At 40.7% G+C, this 22,051-nt stretch overlaps 1 protein-coding gene across 1 annotated transcript in view; it reads right to left on the reverse strand.

Annotated features, from left to right (window-relative positions):
* The window catches only part of SLX4IP (SLX4 interacting protein), a 231,868-nt gene that overhangs the window by 79,198 nt on the left and 130,619 nt on the right, over window positions 1–22,051 (reverse strand). The gene's annotated exons all lie outside the window — the stretch shown is intronic.

Consider the following 22,051-nt stretch of genomic DNA (forward strand, 5'->3'; position numbering starts at 1 on the left):
GGCTATAACTTGAAAGGGGATGCCCAGGCATCCAGAGGCAGTTGGAAGACTATCCAACACCAGAGAAGTAAAATAGGTCAGAGCTAGATAGGTTCCAGAAAAGAATGATTCAGTGGACAGTCAGAGGAATTCTTTCTCCTAGGTAGGAGAGAACAAATACATAAGCTCCCACATTTGTAGGCAGACAAAAAAATTGGCTGGGACAACACATCTTGGAATAGGAACAGAAGCACGAACAAATGAAAAGAACCAGCGGGAGGAAGGCAGATGCTGAATGACAGTTATCAAAACTACGTGAGCTTCATTCATTAAGATACACTATAAAACAACACAAGGCTTGCCTTCTTTCCTACTCTATAGACTAGTGCTGTCTAGCACTTTTGAAAAAATGGAAATACTGTATTTATATACCAGCAAACAGGGTAGCCAATAGCCGTATGTGGTTACTGAACACCTGAAATGTGGTGATTGTGACCCAGAAGCTAAATTTTAAATTTTTATTTAGTTACAATTTAAATAGCCATACGTGGCTAGCAGCTCTGTGGTGTAGCTAGAGACCCTGTAAAAAGCTATAGCCTTATACATTCTCAACCTATGAGTGAAGTAATTTCTGAGACTCTTAGGATAGCTGTGAAAGACCTCACTTAGAAAGGACCAGAAGACCAAGACTAAAGGTTGGTCTAAAAGGTCCACAGGTTCTGTTTATGGCCCGCAAGAAAAAGTCACTTGTGCACCTCTTTGGCTGAACATATTTTCTCATTTTAAATTCTGTGTTATAATTCAATGGTGAAAAAGTATTTTCAACTCATTGTCTGAGAATACCAAGTATAAATATGGTAAGAAAATAAAACTTGACACCTAACTCACACCATACGCAAAAATTATTTTGAGATGGATCATTGACTCAAACATAAAAACCAACTATCTTCCTGACTTGGAGCAGGAAAAGATTTCTTAGATAGAACCCCAACCCACAAAGCCCTAAATATAGAAAAAATGGTTCAATTGGGGGGGGGGATATAGACAACTGTAATTGAACAAAATAATTTAAATTAAAAAACAAAAACAAAAACAAAAGGTTCAATTACACTTTGTCCAAATTTAAACTTTTGGTCATCGAAAGACACCATTAACAAAATGAATATTTATGTCATAGAGTGGGAGAAAATGTTCATAAATACATATATATCTGACATAAAGGATGGGCATCATATTTTGGATACAAATAGGTATAAAAACCCCAAACTTGAGCAGACACTTCACAAATAAGGTCAACAAATAGCTAATAAATACATGAAAAGAGTGTTCAACATCACCCATTGGCAAATGCAAATTAAAAGCACCAAGAGATACAACTACATACCTACCAGAGTAACTACAATAAAAAAGACAGATACACCAAATATTGGTAATGATGTGAAGCATCTAAACTCTCACACATTGCTAGTGAACATGTAAAATGATCAACCACTCTGGCAAATGGTTGGTCGATTTCCTATAATTGGTTTCCTATAAACATACATTTATTTACTGACTAAGCCAGCGATTCCATTTCATGTATTCACTGAGAAAAATAAAACATGCATGCCCACACGTTTGCCCACAAAAACTTGGGAGCAAATGCTCAAAGAAGTTTTATTCATAGCAGCCCACATGGAAGACAATCCAAGTCTATCTACGGGAGTATATTCATTTAATGGATATATTCATTCATTCAACTAGACTACGATACACTTAACATGGACTAATCTCTAAAATACATTACACAAAAGAGGACAACATAAAATAATACATAAGTGTATGTTTCCATTTACATAAAGTTCTAGAAGAGCAAAATTAATCTATGGTCAAAGCAATCAGAAGAGTGATTACCATAAAATACACATAATACACAAACACATAATAAAATACATTTAAAAAAAAAGACACAGTGATTGCCTAGGTAGGAACAGACTGAGGACAGGCACATGAGAAATCTGTTAAACGCCTTGATACGGTATGTGCCCAAGATCAGTCCCTTTGCTTTTACAGGAATAACATATCAATAATAAATAATTTTTAAGTGCTGAGTAAAAAATGTTCATATTTATTGTTATTTAAAATGTAACTATTATGTCCCTGAAAATGTGTGGGTATTTTTGGGGAGACCAAAGTGAAGTTCACTGGGAAATAAATCATATGGAATAAGGAAAGATGATCTGCCCTAATGTCAAACAGTGGGTGCAGTATGGCTTACTGAACTGCAGCTGCAGGTTAGTGTGTTGCCTCAGCAGTTTTATTTTAATGAAAGAGAATTGAAGAAAATACTGAATGGGATTAAAAAACATCAATGGGCCAAATGGAAAAGTTAAGTATTGTTTTGTGAAACTTCTGTACTGTTATGAGTGTACGGAGTTGTAATGCAAAGCCTATTTCTTACTGTGGGTTGTGGTCAAACTGCTTGAAAGCCATATTATAATATACTGTTATTTAAATTTTTTTCTTCACAACTATTGATTATAGAGTTAACCTTTAAGGAGTATGCTGCCACCAGGTGGACGTATTTTGCCACAACTACCTGATCTTAGCCAGGAGTTATTAACCTTTCATATACTATGGATCTCTTTGGTAAGCTATGAAGCTGATAAAATTTGCTCAGAATATTTCTAAATGCATGAAACAGAATGAACAGAATTCAAAAGAAAACCAATTTTACTAAAGTATGGTTATCCAAAATTTTAAAATAAACCAATTTGTAATATAGTAATATATATATTTGTTTAAGGCATTGGCTAATGTCACATAGTTGTGGACCTAATAACTACTATAAATCCAAAATAGCACTAAACATAAATGATATATTCAGATATGTGCCACAACTATAATACAATATATGAAGAGATATGATGTCTAATGGTGACAAATATAGCTAATACTACTGTGTTCTGCATATTTCATAATAAAAATACATTTATTAGAAGTTGGTCAAAATAAAGATTTAACTTTTTTCCCCACCCAAGTTCACCAACCCTGTGATTTCTATCACAGGCCTGTTGAGGCTCCATGGATTGCAGAACAAGACCCCTCCAAAGCAGTGGGGTGGGGTGTGCCTCACACACTGCTAGTGGATGTGAAGTGTAATGCAACACACATTGTACTGGTTTTTCCTGTTGGTGTTCAACCCTAATGCCTCGGTCAAACCACGTTCTTTGTTATTCCTTCTTCATTAGCAAAAAAAAAAGTAAAAATAGAAATAGTGGTGCTTCCACAATCTAAACTGATACTACGTAATAGTAACTTTCTAAAGAATTAAATAGCAAGGTCCAATTTGGTATTTTCTCATCATTTCCTAAGTTTGATCCTAAACAACCTAGTATAAGTTTGATCATAAACAGACTGATTGGAATGTCTTTTTAATTTTTAAAAATAAATCATGAAGTCTTACTCTGGTGCTCAAACCTCCCAGGATTCCTTCCAGATTCCACTGTGGGCATGCATGCAGTTCTACCCCCCCCCCCCCCCAGCGGGATTCTCCCTCTGCAGCCAGCAGTTCACTGGAGCAAGAGCTCTCTGAAACTCCCATACTACTCAGAGGCATTTTGCCTTTCTAAAGTACTACTTTCAAAGCTTTGCTGCTTTTCTCCCAGGAGTAAATAGAAGTTAAAAAAAAAAAGCATCTCACTGCTGCTAGCACCACAGCCTCTGCTTCTCCTCCTTAATTAAGAGGAGGTTATTTCAACTCTCAGCAGACACTCCAAGTCTCTTCTGAGAGGAGCAACACACTCCCCACCATTTTTTACACAGGCCAAGTTACCTCTTTAACAGGCCAAAGGCTACTCGGAAAAGCTGCACACCGCATGCCCTGGGTTGTGAGGCAGGTAGGGCAAGGTCTGGTCCAGCTTCTAGCCCTCTCCACCCAGAAGTTTTGGCCAAAAACCTGGAACTCAACCCTAACTCCTCCCTTTCCCTAACCTTCCACAATCAAATCACCAAGTCTAGATTTTACTTCTTAAAGAACTAAACACATTCCTCTTCTCTTGTTCTCTTATCATCTCTCACTTGGAATAGGGCTGCTTCTTTTGGTGTCCCAGATTAATTCACAATGCCCCTACCAGCTCAATTTCAAACATAAAATGGGAGCAGTGCACTCCTTCTGTGGCTCAAGCACCTCAATGCTCCTGTGCTTAGCGAATTCCTATGCATTCTTGAACCCTAGCAGGAATGTGGACATCTCCAGGGACCTTTTCTGAACAGCCTGCCCGTCCTTCCTCCTGCTCAGGCACATGCTTCATGTGCTTATTTCCATATTTAATGGCTGATCCACCTAAAGGCTTGCCCAACTGCTATTAGCTCCTTGGTGGAGGCCAGGTCTGTACCTCAGTAGACTCTGCACCCTGGGATTAGTGTATTACCAGCTCATAGTAAGTACTTAACATTTAATGAAAGAAAGAAAAAAGAAAGAAATTAACAAATGACAGGACAAATGACTTGTGAAATTTGGGCAAACCACAGCCTTACCTGCAAACTGAGGGCTCTAAATTCATTCTACCAACAAGGCCATTGTTTTTATTTAAATTTATTTAGTTATTTCTCAAGTATAGTTTTTTGTCTATTTCTCCCATCCCAGCCCCCCCTGCCCCGTGCTCCCCACCTCCCTCCCATTTCCACCCCTCTTAGTTCTTGTCCTTGTGTCCTTCATATTTGTTCCTCCAAATCTCTCCCCTTTTTTCCCCTTAACTTCCCTTCCCTCTCCCCTCTGGTTACTGTCCCCTTGTTCTCTATTTCAGTGTCTTTGTTTTTATTCTGCTTGCTTGTTTGTTTTGCTGTTTAGCTTCCTGTTAAAGGTGAGATCATATGGTATTTGTCTTTCAACACCTGGCCTATTTCACTCAGCATAATGCTTACCAGTTCCATCCATGTTGTTGCAAAGGGTAATAGCTCCTTCTTTCTCTCTGCTGCATAGAATTTCATTGTGTGTATGTACCACAATTTTTGATCCATTCATTTACTGACGGGCACCTTGGTTGCTTCCAACTCTTGGCTATTGTAAATTGTGCTGCTATGAACATTGTGGTGCACAGGTGCTTTGAAATTATGCTTTGGGATTCTTGGGATATAATCCTAGCAGTGGAATTGCTGGGTCAAAAGGCAGGTCCATTTTTATTTTCCTGAGAAAATTCCATACTGTTTTCCATAATGGTTGTACCAATCTGCAATCCCACCAACAATGAACTAGGGTCCCCTTTTCCCCACAATCTCTCTAACATTTGTTGTTTGTTGCTTTGTTTATGATAGCCATCCTGACTGGTGTAAAGTGGTATCTCATTGTGGTTTTAATTTGCATCTCTCTGATAGCTAACGATATTGAGCATCTCTTCATGTTTCTCTGGATATTCTGTATGTCCTCCTGGAGAAGTGTCTGTTCAAGTCCTTTTCCCATCTTTTAATTGGGTTGGTTGTCTTCTTAGAGTGGAGTCGTGTAAGTTCTTTGTATATTTTGGAGATTAACCTTTGTCTGAGGTATCATTGGCAAGTATATTTTCCCATACAGTTGGTTGTCTTTTTAATTTAATATTGTTTTCTTTAGCCATGCAGAAGCTTTTTATTTTGATGAGATCCCATTTGTTTTTTCTTTCCTTTATATTCCTTGCTCTAGGGGACATATCACTAAAAATATTACTGCATGAAATATCTGAGATTTTCTTGCCGCTGTTCTCCTCTAGGACTTTAATGGTGTCACAGCTTATATTTAAGTCTTTTATCGACCTTGAATTTATTTTGGTGTATGGTGTAAGTTTGTGCTCAAGTTTCATTTTTTTGCACGTAGCTGTCCAGTTCTCCCAACACCATTTGTTGAAAAGACTATCTACTTCATGTTATGTTACTGCCCCCTTTGTCGAATATTAATTGACTGTAGAGAGTTGGGTTGATTTCTGGGCTCTCTGTTCTACTCCATTGGTCTATGTGCCTGTTTTTATGCCAGTACCAGGCTGTTTTGATTACAGTGGCCTGCAACAAGGCCATTGTGATTGAGCCCAGGACACTGGTGTGTCAAAGAACAACTTCCTCCCTCCCTATTCTGGACTAGCAACAACTATGTCATCAGCAACAACTATGTCAAAACCAGTCATTTTCCAGATTTTTTGGGGGGAAAAAAAGAATACAAGGATCCTAGGATTACCTCATCCTAAAATCACTGTCAACCAAGCTTTTTGGTGATTTTTCCTACTTCTTTCCTAATAATTCCACAACTGCAACTTAACTTGAACTATTTCCAATTCTCCAAAAGTGGGAGATCTTGTCTTCTAACTTACATTAGGTGTAAAATAAAGGTAAAGTGCTAACATGTAGACATCTCGGAAACAGGTTCAGAACTCTGAGATACATGGAAGATGTCCTGCACTCATTCATTTATTCTCCATTGAGCTTCATAGGGATGTTGGGCAAGACCCTGACAGAGGGAGGGGCAGCAACAGAGCATGATAGGAAGGTTGATCACAGAACACACTGAAGGACCAGAGGTAGCCCAGTGGCAACTGTGCCTGATAGAGGACATGGAAGAGAGCATGTCTCAGCTAAGGCCTGAGGAATGGGGCAAATGGTGGAGAAAGAGAAACAAGTAGTACTTCTGAGAAAAGAAGCCCAGATAGCTTAGAGTACTCTGGGAACATAAGAGTTTGGTAATGCAGAAACAGAGTAACACTGAGGCCAACAGGGCAGGAAGATTGAGCCTAAAGGAGCCCTGTAAAGGCCAAGGGGGCCAAGCAAACCTAAAGGCTACAGAGCTATTTCAGGTAGGAGCATGAAGCATAGCCTGATGGGGTGGAATCGCTATAGCTAGGCATACAGGTTTAATACCACCACAAGAACTCAAACAGGAAGCAATGGAAGATGAAAAGGAAGGGGCAGATTTGAAGGATACTCAGAAGACAGAATCAAGAACCACTGTTATACTTCTGGTCAATATGGAGGTGTTAAGTACACAAGCTTTGCCTCCTCATGCAACAGCAAGAAAGATCACATCTAACTTCAAAAGACAACCCAGGACTGCCAGACAATTGAATGGCATGGAAGTCCGACAACCACAGATTTAAAGAAGTTATATTCACCCAGATAGGTGGAAAGGATGGACGGGATGGGTGTGGCCTGGAGAGGTGGTGGCTGCAGAATGGGTGGTCCCACAGTCACATATGGTACATAAAAATCGGGAGGGATACCTTGGGAGCAAGTGACCCTATCCTCAGAGCACACTGCATAGCCTAGGGAAGAGAAAGCCCCATAACTTCTGGCTGGAAAAAACAGTGGGGCTTGGGGCGGCAGAAGAAACTGCTGGTTTCTCAGAAAAGTCTGGTTAAAGGGCTGATATGGTATTAAAACTTACCAAACCCACCCACTTTGGGATTCAATACCTGGTCAAGAGCTAGAAGCATGCCAATCACATATGGGGACTAAGTGAAGTGACTGGAAATGGGGTGAGTGCTGGACAAAGCTCCAGAAGCCAGGCAGTGGCAATGTCCCCTCTCTGACCCCTCCCCCACACACACAGTGTCACAAAGTGGTAAAGGGGATTTCCCTGTCCTAGTGAATACCTCAGGTTCTGCCCATACAACTTAACATGTGTACTAAGACAGGGAGTCAAAGCAGCTCTGCCTAATACACAGAAACAAATACAGGGAGGCTGCCAAATTGAGGAGACAAAGAAATATGGCCCAAATCATAAAACAAAACCTCAGAAAAAGAACTAAATGAAACAGAGATAGCCAACCTATCAGATGCAGAGCTCAAAGACTAGTTATGAGGATGCTCAGAGAACTCATTGAGTACAGCAAAAACATAAGGGAAGAAAGGAAGGCTACCCTAAGGAAATAATAAAAAAAACCCACAATGAACCAACAGTGAAGGGAAGGAAGCTGGGATTCAGATCAATGATTTGAGACATAAGGAAGAAATAAACATTCAGCCAGAACCAAATGAAGAAACAAGAAAAAAAAACAAAAACAAAAAACAAGAAGAGGATAAGACGACTCTGGAACATCTCCAAAAGTGCCAATATCTGAATCATAGGGATGCCAGAAGGAGAAGAGGACGAGCAAGAAACTGAACATTTGTTTGAACAAATAATGAAAGAAAACTTCCCTAACTTGGCAAAGGAAATAAACATACAAGTCCAGGAAGCACAGAGCCCCAAAAAAGTTGGACCAAGATATATCATAATTAAAACCCATAGGTTAAGATAAAGGCAGAATCTTAAAAGCAGCAAAATAAGACAGTTACCTATAAAGGAGTTCCCATTAGACTATCAGCTGATTTCTCAAAAGAAACCTTACAGACAAGAAGGGGCTGGAAAGATGTATTCAAAGTTAGGAAAAGCAAGGACCTACAACCAAGATTACTCTGTCTACCAAAGTTATCATTTGTAATGGGATGGCATTATAAAGTGCTTCCCAGTCAAGGTAAAGCTAAAGGAATACATCATCACCAAGCCATTATTCCATGAAAGGTTAAAGGGACTTATTTAAGAAAAAGATCAAAACTATGACCATTAAAATGACAAAAAACTCAATAGCTATCAACAACTGAATCTAAAAAACAAAAATAAACTAAGTAAACAACTAGAACAGGAACAGTATCATAGATATAGAGATCATGTGGAGGATTATCAGCTAGGAGAGGAAAGGGAGAGAATTGGGGAAAAGGTACATAGAAAAATAAGCATAAATGGTAGGTACAAAATAGACAGGGGGATGTTAAGATGTATAGAAAATGGAGAAGCCAAAAAACTTATATGCATGGCCCACGGACATGAACTAAGGGTAGAGAGATTGCTGGAGGGAAGTGAGGTACTGGATGGAGGGGGTAAAAATGTGACAACTATAATAGCATAATAAATAGAAAATACTTAAAAAAAACACCAAATCAAGAGGATGCAGTTAGGTGTGAACGAAGAAAGATCAAGGATGATGCCCAATGAATGTGAGTAGTTTCAACCATGCCCATGAAACTGTCCACAGGGAGCTCATCCATATGCACTGTTGCGATGGTCACCAGCATTTCACACCCACCTGGATTAAGAATTTAAGGCATCTCAGATTACAAAGGTAAATATTAAAAATAAAGAAAATAAGTAAAAATTTAAAAAAATGGGGTAATACAAAATGAAGCCAGCAATAGGTTTGTACAAAATTCCCATCATAGTTCTAAGCCTCTGTAATATTTGGCTTTGAATTTGCTAGTCAGAAATGTAAAAGGCCAACTGGAGTCCATAAAATGAAATTGATTTTGTGCTGAGAATAACTCAATCATTCTTAATACTAAATCTAGATACTTCTGAATGGCTTCATGAAAAAAAACATGGCAATTATCCTCTGGAGTATGGACTTTAATAAAAGGATTCAGGAAAAAACATTAAGTACTTTCATATCAAAACAAATTGCATATATGTTACAGCATGATATTAAAAAGTCACCTGGTAGGGACTTCCGCCAAGATGGAGGCGTAGGTGGAAACACTTTACACCTTCTTGCACAACCAAATCTAAAAAACAACAAAGTTTTAGCAACAATAAACACAGCCAAGCCAAAGAAAATTGAACAATATGGAGTCTGACAACAACGAAACATTCAGCTAGACCCGTAAGAGGGGCAGAGCCAGCAGTGGAGCGCGTCAGGCAAAAAAAATCCCCCGACCCAGGCAGCCAAGGGCGAATCCCAGGTGTGGGGTAGGATGGGAGGATCCAGTGAAGGTCCAGGGTGGCTGGCTGACCACGGTCACACATTTGCACAAAGATAAACCAGCAAAGAAGCGAGCATTGAGACAGACTGTGCAGGCCCCATCAGTGGGAAGGAGCATAGGGGACCGCTATTGCTCCCTCTCTGACCCCGCTCCCACATACAGCATCACAAACCAGAAACCTGGGTGGCCCCACCCTGGTGAACAACTAAGGCTCTGCTCCTCAAATGTAACGGGCACGAACAGATCAAAACATGGCTCAAGAACTCAGAGCCCCAGAGCCCATAAATCTAAGTGAACAAGAAATTGCCAACCTATCAGAGGCACAGTTCAAAACAAAGGTAATCAGGATGCTCACAGAACTGGTTGATTTTAGCCACAAATTAGAGGAACATATGAAGGCTAAACTAATTGAAATGAATGGAAATGCACAGGAAACCAATAGTGATGGAAAGGAAATTGGGACTCAAATCAAGGCAGTGGACCAGAAGGAGGAAAAAAATGACCAAACAGAAAAATATGAAGAAACAAGAATTCAAAAAAATGAGGAGAGGCTTAGGAACCTCCAGGACATCTTTAAACACTCCAACATCCGAATTATAGGGGTAGCAGAAGGGGAAGAGGAACAGCCACCACTGGAAACCTTATTTGAACAAATAATAAAGGAGAACTTCCCCATTCTGGCAAAGGAAACAGACTTCCAGGAAATCCAGGAAGCTCAGAGAGTCCCAAAGGAGTTGGACCCAAGAAGGAACACACCAAGGCACATCATCATTGCCTTAGGCAAGATTAAAATGAAGGAGAGAATCCTAGAAGCAGCAAGAGATAAGGGGACAGTCACCTACAAAGGAGTTCCCATCAGACTCTCAGCTGATTTCTCAAAAGAGACCCTACAGGCAAGAAGGGGCTGGAAAGAAGTATTCCAAGTCATGAAAACCAAAGACCTACATCCAAGATTGCTCTATCCAGCAAAGCTTTCATTTAGAATGGAAGGACAGATAAAGTGCTTCTCAGATAAGATCAAATTCAAGGAGTTCATCATCACCAAGCCCTTATTATATGTAATGTTAAAGGGACTTACCTAAGAAAAAGAAGATAAAAAAGATGAACAGTGAAAGGACAGCAAACTCACAGTTATTAAGAACCACACCTAAAACAAAAGCAAACTAAGAGGACAGCTAGATCAGGAGCAGAACCATAGAAATGAAGATCACATGAAGGGTTAGCAACAGGGGAGTGGGAGAAGGAGAAGGGGGGAGAAGGTACAGAAAATAAGTAGCATAGACAGTAGATAGAAAATAGATAGGGGGGAGGGCAAGAATAGTAGGGGAAATATAGAATCTAAAGAACTTGAGACACGAGGTCATAAACTAAAGGGGGGTATGGTGGGGGAGAGGTGTGCAGGGTGGAGGGGAATGAAGGGGGGAAATAGAACAACTGTAATGGCATAATCAATTTTTAAAAAATAATAAACTAAAATACCAGGGAAAATATCATAAAATTAATGGAATATGAAATAAAAGTGACAAAGAAAAAAAAAGTCATGTGGTTTTTAAAGAAAATTTAGTACTATTTACACAGCACCTATGTTCCAGGCTTGTGCTAAATTAAATTCTACCTGTGGTATTTCATTTACTCTTCACCACTTGCTTGTGAAGGAGCACAACTATTTACTCACATTTTATAGATAAGGAAGTAGAATCAGAGAAGGTAAGGACTAGTCCAATACTACACAGGCAGTAAAGGATAGACCCAGGAGTCAAATCCAGATCTGTTTGATTCTCAACCCACTGCCGTGCTTTACTTTGAAGAATGATCCCCTCCGTGGAAGGAGATTCAGGATTCCCTTCCCTTCCTGACTCTGGTGGGGCACACTTAAGGCTGCCTAGCCCAATACACACTCCACTGTACTTGGGAACTAGCCCCCTCTCCCTGTAGGGTGAGCGATGGCAGCCATGTGTGCCCATTAACACCAGATGACTGCACCAAGGATTCTAAGCAGGGTCCCTCAGCTCCCTTCCCTGGGCAGCTTGACTGCTGCTTGAAGGGAGGCACCAAGAGTTCAGATACTGAAGCTGCTACTGTGGAGTAAGTACCCTGTTGGAGCAAGAGTGCGGTGCAGTAGCAAAAGTCCCATCACAGAGAGACTGGAAGAGTGGTCAAGGAGAAGAAAAGATGAGTGGGGCGGGGGGAGGTAGGGGTGGGTGGGGGAGAATGCAGCAGAAGCCAACAGGAATTCATCATGTGGAAGGTGAGGTGAGGTAGTAAGAGAGGTCTACTGACATTAACAATCCTACCCAGAGAATTAAAGCTGAGGAAAAGCCAAAACAAATATTTTGTCGATTTAACCCACCTTGGCCTGTTCCTCATTAAAATATTTGACCAAGAAATAGGATGGCATATACAATAAGCCAGCTGACAAGATGGAAGGATAACAAGTCATTCTATTGGAATATACTCTATTTTTAATCTAACTGCAAAAACTTGCTAGGGGTGAACAAATTAGCAACAACAACAGTTAAGATTCATGGAGCACGTGTGTGCCAGGTACTGTGTCAAGCCTTTTCAGTACCTTATTGCATTTCATTCTCATGACAACTCAGAGAGGCATAAACGATTACCACTCAGTGTTCTGGTAACACTAAGAAACTTAAGAGCTCTCTTTCTCTTTTAGAAGATCCCTGGTGATCCTGGCTGGGTTTTGTTTGGTGTGGTGCCTTGCCAACCTGGCAATACTTGTCAGGCCAGGTACAAGGAACACTCTATAATCTTAGTAATAGAATTAGACACAGCCTGAATTTGAGATCACAGAGCTTGGAGAAAGCCCTCTAATGAATGACAAATGGGAGAATGGCCTGGTACGAGTCCAAGGCTGCAAATCTTTTCTGACACTCCCTGGTGAGGAGTGGTGTGCTACCTCCCTCCTCTGGATGTCAGTTTCCCTCTATATAAAACGAATGGACACAACTAGATCCAGGTGCCTTCCTCTTTAAGATTCCACCTCCTGGTTGTGTTTTGGTTGCGACCATTTGTTTGGATTCTATTTGCCCCTATAATGATTGCCCTCCTGCAAAGGCTACAAAAAAAGACACATGGAGCCTAGCGCTTTCTATCGGTTCACTATGGGCCACCCAAGCACAGCAGTAAATTCCATCGTCATTTTGGAAATAGAGAACAGGAGGGCACACTTCCTGTTGTGCTGACTTCTGTGGGCGTAATTTTGACTTGGCAACCAATGACAGAAAATGCCAGTCACATGGCTAGAAATCATAGTATAAGCTGTGAAAAAGGAAAACAATGAAGTTGACTGAGGCAAAAATCTTAGCAACCAATGGGCTCTTCCCCAACGCGTTCTCCAACACCAACAGGCAGGATAAGGCTCTTCTCTGCTGCCATAGCACTTTATTCCTGCTTCTGTTACGGAACTCATCACAGGCTGTAAACATCCATCTCCATTCACCGCCTTTGAGGAGACGCTGGTAATTTGTTACCTTTCAGCTGTCAGTGCCTAGAACAGGGCCTGGCACACAGACGGCAGTGAAGAATGTTTGTTAAATGAATAGAAAAATACAATAATGAAAATTATGTAAGTATCTACCTGGCCTCTTTCTTTCAGGGTGACTGGAGGGATTACCACTCTCTCACCTGCACCCTGTCCTCAGAACAAGGAACACCACAGATTTAAGCTCATGGTTTACAACTACAGTTGCCTTAATACTGCCACCACAGGAAAATACGGTCACCCCAGAAAATGAGTAATGATGCCCACTGCTCCATAGTAAATGGTTATTTTTCCACCTTCCCATCAGATGGAACAAGCTGCAAAACCTGGATGACTGTGTGAAATCAGATCCATTAGAGGAAACATGTGTGGCTTCCTTGGTTGCAAGCAGATGGCTGTTTCTTTGAGTTCAAGTTTTTCTGGTTGAAAAGGATTCAAGGGGAGAGTATGGCTTGTCAGAATGAAAAGGACTCATGAGAGAGTGTCTCTCTCCTGTTTGGTGCCTGTTGTGAGACTTGACTACAGGTCAGGGATGTACACCTTTCTAGTCACTTGTTTGTTTTGCTTAACAGATGTATATTTCTATGACTGGGAAAAGATTCTACATGGGTAAGGAGCAAATTACAAAGGAATGAGAAAGATAACAGAAAAGCAGAGTTAATGGGTTTGATGACAACTTCTAAAAGGAGGGGAAAATAGAGTAAGAAGCTAATGTCCTTCAGTAAATTATCTCCTGTTTCCTACAGTGAAAGTTTTGGGTGCTCCTATAGTGACTAGTCTTCCTGTATAAGACTTGGAAAGGGAAGCTAAATGCTGCTGGGAATGAAGCAAAGACAACCAAAGTGCTTTTATGAAGGGATGCTAAAATTTAATATATGCCACTAGAACTTTGGGTAGTATTTGAGACTGATCTAAAACCCAATGTTGCATCGAGATGCAATTTAGGAACAGCCCCCAGTCACCCCCTTTGAAAGATAAGAAGTGGCTTCATTTCTTTAGATGCTCCCCTAATGATTTCCAAGTCATTATTCCTTCAAATTAACCTGGATAACACTAATGCTCAGGAGACTAGCCTGTGGGTGCAGAGAGCAGGTAGAACAATGAAGCACACGGTGGCTTGGGGGCAGGGCACACCGGACCTCAAACCCTGCCCTGCACCTCAGTGTTTCAAGATACTGGAGCGATGTAAACTTGTAAACTGTAAGTACCTACAATGTAAAATAATGAAAACACCTTATGGAGTTGGAGGATTAAATGAGAAAATGCAGACACATGGTTTCAGCACAGAGCCGGCCATACTAAGGGCTCAAGGAAGAAATATGGGCTGGGTTTCCTTTCTTTTTTTTTTCTCCGAAGGTAGAATTTGTCTCAAATTTCAGGGCATTTTAAATGAACTCTAAATTGTCAGTTCTATTGGGACATAGGTTTCCACCTATTCCTACTAAAAGCCAATAAATGCCTCATATTTCTTTTTTTAAAATATTTTATTTATGTATCTTTAGAGGGGAAGGGAAGGAGAGAGGGAGAGAAACATCAATGTATGGTTGCCTCTCGTAAGTCCCCTGCTGGGAACTGGCCTGCAACCCACGCATGTGCCCTGACTGGGAATCGGACTGCGATTGTCTGGTTCGCAGGCCCACGCTCAATCCACTGAGCTACACCAGCCAGGGCTCATATTTCTTTTGTAGTTTTACTCTGGCCACACACTGCTTCTTAGGAGAACTGATGTTTTGTAATCATGCTAGATTACAGGTAAAAATATGAATTCTCCTCTCACCTATTTCTTCAACAGAGAACATGAAAGAAAAAGATAACCTGACGGAAATTATGGTGTACTTGTCTATAGAGAACTTAGGTTGAGAAGGTCTTAAGTGGCCGAGAAAAAAAGCCACACTGAGAGTTAGCACATTTAGACCAGTCAGGAGCATGTTCAGGACTACCTAGGACCAACTTAATTGGAAATGGAATTTGGTAAGCAAGGAGAGTGTTAGTCCCCACAAATTCCACTTACAATTTTATCCAGCATGTGTTATCAAGAAGCTTTGGAATGTGGGTTTGAACTGTAAGAAAATCTTTTATATCCCTGAGAATCTTGATATTTTTCAATGTCAAGAACAAAAGCCGTGCAGCATCTAAGTTAAAGAAATTTATGACAAATTATAAATGAATCACAATGAAAAAGAGAAACTAAACATTCCCCTAGTGATCAATGCCTAAAATGCATGGATTGTTCAAAAGGTTAGAAGACTTGAAGGGAGATTTTTTTTAAAAAGGGAAGGAGATAAAAGATAGCACAATTTTCCTACCTCCTGAGGATGTGAGTGGGAGTGGGGCAGATCCAAGAGTCTTTGATGAATACTTTGGGGATTCTGGAAGACTGAGAGGAATTTGGTTAAATGTAAAGTAATTTAAGGAATCCCCCACATCAGTAGATTTTCTCTGGAATCCTCATTTACTTTTAAATATACCAAAGGTCTTGCCAGATGAATCTGTGACGGGCACTCTTTATTCAATCCAGTTGTCATTTATTTTTCTCCTGGTGTGTTAATAGTATGTAAATAGTGTTGATAAAGGAGGCTACATGTGTTCTTCTATACTGGGTAATGGTAGTACTTTCCAGGCCAACAATAAGACAGGAGGGCAAACGGAATCCAGATACGTGGCTGCAAACCAAAACACAACCTGAGTGAGGACTCCTTGGGGCCTGGGGTCTATTACACATATAAACTTTCCACTTCCATAGGGCTCACAGTTACCAGACCCTCTATGAGGCCCAACCAAGTCAAGTGGCAGCCCCCTCTCCACCCTGGGCCATGCTTATCATCCTGATTCCGTTCAAAAAAAGCTCTCTGTGTGTACAACTTTAAGGATATTTGCTCACTAGAGCCTAGAGCTCTAGCTCTCAAAGACCAGTAGCATCAGCATCTTCTGGAGTTTGTATATGCACATTCAGAGTTCCCAATCAGAAATTTTAGGGGTATGTCCAGTATCCTGTGTTTTAACAATCCCTCCAGATGATTCTGGTGCATGCTCAAGTTTAGGAACCACTGTGGCAGGCTGGTATGTATCCTTGAGGACTACTGTTATCCTGTGCACACTACAGCAACATTTTGGGAGGTTACAATAAAAAGGAATATATAGATATGATTAGGTTTAAAAATGTAATACAATAGAAGGTGACAGCTCACCAGATCAAATTATAATGCTAAAACTTACAAGTAAAGAACATCACAATTTTATCTTAATAAGAAAATAATTCCCTTACAGTTGTGAGAAACTCAACTTATGAATTTCCTTAAAAAGAAAAAATGAAACACCCCCCAGAGGTGAATAGGATGTGCAGGTTTGACAACCACAGATATAATAGTGCCTCACTGAGCATCTTAAAAATCCACCTTTGGTCCTGGTAGGGTAGCTCAATTGGTTAGAGAATGATCCCCAAATACCAGGGTTGTGGGTTCAATACCTGTCAGGGCATATACAAGAATCAACCAATGAATGCATGAATCAGTGGAACAACAAATCATTGCCTATATCTGTTTGTCTGTCTGTCTGCCTGCCTGTCTTCCTCTCTTTCCCTCTCTGAAATCAGTAAGTAAAAATTAAAAAAAGAGATTTTGCATTTGAAAAAAACCCCACCTCTGGCTTGGGGTAATAAAAATGGTGATGAAAACCCAAAGGAAAAAAGAGATTACTTGCCAGATTGTGGTACAGTCTTATGAAGAAATGAAAAGAAAGGCCAGAAATGGAAAGGAAGAAGTTTGCAAGCCCAAAACAGACCGGGAGGTCATACAACTGCACTTAAGTCCTTTACATGAGTTCAATTTACTGGGCTCAAGGGAGCACATCCCATAGCACGAAGAGGATGGGCACTGCACATGGTTGGCCACTGGGTTGATGAGGACCACTGGAGTTGCAAGATCCTAGAGAGGGTTGAATGACATCACACTCTGCAAAAAGGACACAAAGACAGATTTTGCAACTATAAATTCAATCCCTACCAGATTTTTAGAGGGGATCCAGAATAAAACTAAAATTATGAAAACAAACCTAATTTTCTTTCTTGATGACACTCCTAGACTGCAATAACTGGTAAAATGTGATTGACAAAGAAGAAGTAAACACTGCTAGATATTGATACAGGGTGCAGCCAAGGGGGGGGGGTTAAAATGGAATTTGGAATGGTGTCCAGAACTCAAGGTGTATAGGAATATCGAAGAGACATACAAGATGTCCTCACCCCTTCCCCCACAGGTATGAGTTGGGGGAAGGGTCACATGGAGCAGGAACATGCAGGGCTGTTTTGTACAGCCACAGCCTTGCAGCCAATCCATGGCATAGTCATTTAACATATCTATAGCCTTTGGAGGGTCACTTGGACATGTTAAATGGCTGTGGCTAGGCTTAGAGCCAAAGGGATGAAGTCACTTTCCCCCAAGATATAATTGGGGGGCAGGTCCCCCAAGTTACAGTGCCTGCATGGGAGCTTGGAGAAGATTGGCTCTAGGACATGAGGCCATATCTGCCCAGACTTACCATGGCAGCCCAGTAAAGTTGTAATAATACAGATACTACTGACTGGCAGGTGTAACTGATCGTGGGAGGAGTCAGAAATTAAGGGTACAGAGGAACATTGGCACAGGGATTTAAAACCCAGACACGCCAGCCACTGGGGGGACAGCCACATGATTTTAGCAGAGTGAGGACCCCCTCTTGGTGAGGTGAAAGGGGAGAAGCACGCAGTTTTAGCAGAGTTAGGAACCCCTCTTGCCCAGATGAAAGAGAACCATGCACTTTGCCAGAATGGGGACCTCTGCAGCCAGATGAAGAAGAAAGCCACACACTTTTGGTGGAGTGCGGACCTCTGCAGCTTTTGTAGAAGAGGCCCACGTGGCTTTGGGGTGGCTTCCTTTGGCGACATGGCCTGGAAAACAGGAGAGACTTTGCCTGGAAAAATGGGTACAAAGAACTCTTGCCAGTGGACTGTGAGAAGATGCCTCATGACTTTGGATTAATTGGAGATCCTGCCTGGACAGCAACACAGCTGATGGACCAACAGCCTGGAAAAATCGGACGTGTGCTCTTTTCCTGATTTACAGTACCCAGAGTTAGGACAGGAGGAGAAGGGAGTGCTGTGTATTTAGGTGGATACCCTAAAGGGCTTTGATATTTTAATGAAGACGTTAGTTCTGAATAGCATTAAATAGACATTTCCTTTGCTTTTCACAAATCTGGCATTGAGAGCTGTCTTTCTAATTGGCCAAGGAAGATCAGGCCCAGTAGGGAGTCTGGACAGTATTATTATACCATCCTCTGGAGTCTGGGCCCTGGTGTATCTGTTCTATAACAGTTTTTTTGGCATCCCTGGGTGGGCCAAATATTGCCCCCCTTGAGCCCCTGTTCTGTAACATTATCAGACAAAATTTCCCACAACCACACCAAAACAGCTTTTGTCAAGAATACCAATGACCTTCCTGTAGCCAATTCAATGGTCAATTCTTGGTCTTCATTTTACCTGACCTCTCAGTGCCATCTAACAAAGTGGTTCAATTCTCTGATCCTCACTTTCCTGACTCTCTTCCCTCCTCACTGTCTGCTGCTCCTCAGTCTCTTTTGCTGGCTAGTCCCCAGTGTACCAATACCTGAAGAGGGGTCCTATCTCTACCTACACACTCACCAGTCTCAAGCTTTCAGATACTGGCAGTTCACATGCTGATGACACCTACTATTTCTGCCCCAGCCTGAACCTCCCCCAGCTCCACACGCACATACCCAATTGCCTACTCCATATCTCCACTTGGATGTCAAATAGACATCTCCAACTCAGTAAGTTCAAATCCAAACTTTACATTCACACTTGCTCCTACCAGGTTTATTTAAACTGGCTTGTTAAGTGAAAAACTCCATTGTTCTAGTTGTTTAGGTCAAAACCTGGACTCATCTTTGATGTTTTTCATCTTATGTTCTGCATCCAATCTATTAGCAGACCCTTTCGGTTCTACTTTTCAAAAGGGCCTGCCTGACATACAGTAGGAGCTCAATAAATATTAACTGCAAAAATCTATGAATAAACAAGTGAGTCCTGGTGAATAAAAAATAAGGGTGAAGGAAATGACAATTACATGGATTCATAACTACTTCAACAGCCATACCTACAGAAGCCATTAATGGCCAGACTACCAGTTGGCCGGAGAGAATAAAGAGTTTTTTACTTAACCCTTGTCTTGGTCCATATTCTAAGCAGCAGCATGAATAAAGATATAGTGGACAGACCCACAAAATAGGTGGATAATGCTACACAGAAAAGGACAGTAAATATCTACCATAGCAAAAACTGAATCTGGCCAAAAAAAAGGAAAAAAAGGATTTTTGTGACTCATACATATGAGAATCTAACTAAATAGAATTTAACAAGTATATGTAAGGGCTACCACAGGCAATTCTTAGTCAGGAGTAAGCTCTGCGAGTGGCCAACACGAGGTTATGGCCACTGATGATGGTAATTTCATTTTGGGCTACCTTAACAATAGCAACCAGAATAAGCATTATGATGCCTATGTGTTATGCATTTAGTGCTCAATTACACATAAGAATTGAGACATACTCTCATGTATCAGAATAAAAGTGACTGGGATGAATAACACTTAAAATTAAGTTATGAGGATCGGTTGAAGAAAGTAGAATGATTTACTTTCTACTTTCAAAAGAGAGGGAAACAACCAGGATAAAAGAATATTGCCAGGACTTTTACAGATGCAAGAATAACCCTTTTTAGCTCTTTAGGGCTTTCAGAGATAGAGAAGCAGATGACAGCAGAGAAACCACGAGGAGACAGGTATTGGCTCCACTAGATAAGAAAGACTTTTGAACTGACAGGCTTTCGAACTGGGAAATGATCTGCCATAAGAGGTGGCGTGCTCAGCACTCAACCCAGTAGATCAAACTTTACTGACATAAAACATGGACAACCATATCAATATAGCATTGTTACCACAGGACAGTTCTAGTTGTGAGCAGTGATAAAAACCACAGAAAGGATATGTATGCTACTGACCTAGCTACATTTTAACGATAGCCACTTTAATCATCTAAAGGACTATTGGTTGTTGGTTTTTATTTTTTAGTGCACTCCTAAAAATGTGGGCTTACTGACCTCAAGAATCAGAGAACTTATCTTCTAAGAGGTACTTTAACATGTAAAGCATGGGCTTTAGAATCGGGTATATGTGGGAAACATCTTTTACTGGCCATATGGCCTGGGGCAAGTTTCCCAGGCTCTCTGAATCTCAACCCCCTTGTCTGTAAAATGGGAGTAAGCATGCCTGCTCCCACAGAGATTTCATTAGGACTACATTTAAAAAAGAAACAGACTACAGTAGTAGTTAACAAATAGCAGTTAACTAATAAATTGGGAGTAGTTAACAAATAATGACGTCAGTCCCAGTAAGCCCAACTAATGAGGGTGACAAAATTGGCCAGTGCTGTCCAATGACTTTCTGTGATGAAGGAAACGTTCTATATCTGCATTGCCCAAATCTTAGTTACAAGCCACCTGTGGCTACTAAGCACCTGAAATGAGGCTATGCAAATGTTGGATTTTATTTCATTCTAATTAATTTAAATTTTTCATTAGTGATTATTTATTAATTAATTTAAGTAGTTACATGGTACTAGAGGCTATCATACCAGATAGCATAGTTACTTCCTGAAAGTCACTCCTGGTTCAGAAATCCTGGTTTTATTATTTTAGTGAAAAACTAAAACCAAAAGAGCAAACAACAGTTCAAACTCCATAATAGGAAGTGCTGGGTGATGCAAGGGGGATTCCCATCCCGCAGGGAATTCCAGAAACCTCCTCAGGACTGCATGTGAGGGAATGATTGGGACTAACCTGGGAAATTTCTATGAACTTTACCAAGAACGCTGCTGATCCAATAGAACTTTTATTTAAAGGTGTTTTCCTTGTAAATAGAAAATGATGCAATAAAAACTGTTACTGCAATTAGAGGATTAAGAAGTTTAAGTTTCCCTTCACCTTTCACCCCTTTAACCACAACCCTGGTTTATCAAATCAGAAAACAAAATTCAAGCAGAATTCTTAAAATTATTATTGCAGCCACTATAATCACTCCTAATCCGTTGGCTTTTGCAGAGAATGAAACTTTCTCTGCAAAAAGTTTGGTGCTGAATTTCTCTTCTTACTCAGCTCTGCTTCTCAGAGCTTAGGAAATAATCCTATAACAATACTTTCATCACTGCTTCACCAAGTTTTTACAAAATGAGCAGGAGTTCAAAGGGAATTTTTAACCAATTCATGCCTCAGGCAGGAAATTGAAATACCAAATGGTATAGACAAATGTTAGATAAACACAGGTGAGGCTGGCTGGTGAGAGCCACAGGTTTTCTTCTCCTGACCCATTTTTAGAGAACTACAAAGAGGAATAAAGGGAGGCAGCTAATTGGTCTCAGAACTTGTGGAGAGCCACCTCTACTTTCCTTTTTTAATTGAATGCTGGGAATAACACCCTCTTCAAGGACTGCTCAAAGGGGAAACGTGCTAGGACAGGAGACCACTGATGAAATGGCTTCAGAAGCTGAAGATCATTAATTAAGAATATTGAGAGAGAGGTTGAAAGCTTAGGTGAAGCTAGTGGGAGGGACAACTCCAAATCAGCTGCTACCTACTGGCAATTAAGCCTCATGAAGGTTTTCAGTGGAAAGTTACAGCTCCCAGGCACTCCTCCTTGGGTAAGTCAAGAGTTTTCCTGAGGTGACTGAGAGTAATGTTTCCAACATCCACTATTGAGCACCCTTGAGTCTTAGGATTCAATGGCTTGTAAG

This window comes from Artibeus jamaicensis, unplaced genomic scaffold (assembly GCF_021234435.1).
Source record: "Artibeus jamaicensis isolate MK-2021 breed Jamaican fruit bat unplaced genomic scaffold, CSHL_Jam_final contig_685, whole genome shotgun sequence".
NCBI classification, from domain to species: domain Eukaryota; kingdom Metazoa; phylum Chordata; class Mammalia; order Chiroptera; family Phyllostomidae; genus Artibeus; species Artibeus jamaicensis.